This window comes from Eurytemora carolleeae, unplaced genomic scaffold, assembly GCF_000591075.1.
Source record: "Eurytemora carolleeae unplaced genomic scaffold, Eaff_2.0 scaffold9, whole genome shotgun sequence".
Classification (NCBI taxonomy): Eukaryota; Metazoa; Arthropoda; class Copepoda; order Calanoida; family Temoridae; genus Eurytemora; species Eurytemora carolleeae.
In genome coordinates this window covers 291,453-293,527 of record NW_019396095.1, presented here as the reverse complement: position 1 = coordinate 293,527, position 2,075 = coordinate 291,453, and positions in this window count along the sequence as shown.

The window sequence follows — 2,075 nt, the reverse complement described above, 5'->3', positions numbered from 1 at the left end:
CATTTCAATAAATTATGGATTTAGTGAAACGACTTTTTTTCGCTAGGTGTCTCTGCCACGTGAAATCGTTCAAAGCATCGAGAGCAGATACATCTGGCGGCCAACTATTTTTGCGTTTTAAGTTTTAAATTGTATACAAAACGAATCAAAAACATTATGAAATATTAAATACATATGAATGCGTCGAAAAGTAATCGATGACTATAGGTTGTAATTGAATGATATGTTTGAAATTAAATTGATTTTTTTACGATCCGAGTCGTATATTGAAACTTTCTGAATTTGCATGGACGCTAAACTCTTCAGTATAAGTCGTTTTTAACCATTTTCTGCTTATAGACGCAACAGGAAGAAATAAGATTAGTAGCGATCGAAAGCGATTATTTTTCGCCGTAGGCCTTTACCCCCTTTCATTTTTCGCGATCACTCCCTTTAAGTAACGGTCAGAATCTGAAAGAAACGTTTCTAATCTTAAAATCAGATTAGAATCTAAATTAAAACGCTTAACAAAATTAACAATAAGCCCATAAGCACCAAGCTGGGCTATGTATCTGCGGAATACGCAGAAATAATAAATGTGGAATATCTTGTTTTAAATATTTGCGATTTTGCCGAGGGCAATACTTGGGGTTCTTTAAATCATTGGTTGTTTAGAGCCAGGGATACGCTGATTTAAACAGCAGAGCGGAAGGTAGAACTTTTAATTGGGATATCACTTAACTTCAGCTACTCAACCTATATCCAGTCAAGAAACTTATATTGTGAACATTATTACTGAGTTTTGTTCTATTTGCTTACTGTATGTCAGAAATGAGTATTGGAATATTGGTAAATAAGCGTAATTTCAAGTTAGTCTCCCAGTTGACAACGGTACCCTTAAACACTTTGTCTGGTCAAGCATGATTTAGATATCAATGTTTACACTTCTAAAAACAGTTTATTTTCAGTAGTGATCTCTCTGAAAAAGTGGTTTGAGCATTTCTACTGCAGGAAAAAATACGGGACTTATCAGAATTAAACACTTTGACAAACGGCGATATATTTCTATTTTCAGTCAAATATATAAAATATGGATAATTTAGGAGTTTTAGTCCGGACATATATAAAATATGGATAATTTAGGAGTTTTAGTCCGGACATATATCAAATATGGATAATTTAGGAGTTTCAGTCCGGACATATATCAAATATGGATAATATAGGAGTTTTAGTCCGGACATATATCAAATATGGATAATATAGGAGTTTCAGTCCGGACATATATAAAATATAGTTAGTTTATCGTAAAGAGCACACATTATATGCAGAAACACAATTTAATTTTAAAAAGTTCATAACTGCGTTTTACTGTTTCTGGTTAGAATCTTTTTTAGAATCTTTTTTAGAATCTTTTTTAGAATCTTTTTTAATACACAACATTTTGATTTAAACAATAGAGGGGTACTTGACACCTTGGGCACATTACTCACATTTCTGCATTGGATACCTTTCTTATTGAACACATCTTCGCACTGGATCTCACATTGTTCATATTTCTGCACTACTGTAATCACATTGTTCATATTTCTGAAAAGGATACTGTTACTAACATTGCTCATATTTCTGCAATACTGTACTCGCATTGTTCATATTTCTACACTGGATATTGTACTCAAATTGTTCATATCTCTGCACTGGGTTCCGAAATCGTTGTATGATGTATATATTGTATGATATATATATTGTATGCAATGATTTGCGCAAAAAAGCAAGATCTGAAATAGCAAAAAAGGACAAAAAACGCAACTTTCATTGTGCAAGTTATTGCAAGAGTCACAATTTAAAAAAAAACACAAAATAAACGCAAAATCCAATAAAGTAAAATTTCAAAAACAAAGTATTTGTATGTATACACAGAAATGTACTTATCAGAGAAATCTAAAAAATAATGATTCCTGATTATTCTTAAAATTTCTAGCTTTCAAACCTATCACAACCCAACAATAATTGATTATTTTGTTTGAAAAAATGTTTCAAAGAAAATCCATTTTTTTAAGAATGAGGAACGTCCCTCCTCACAGAGCCCCCTCTCACTT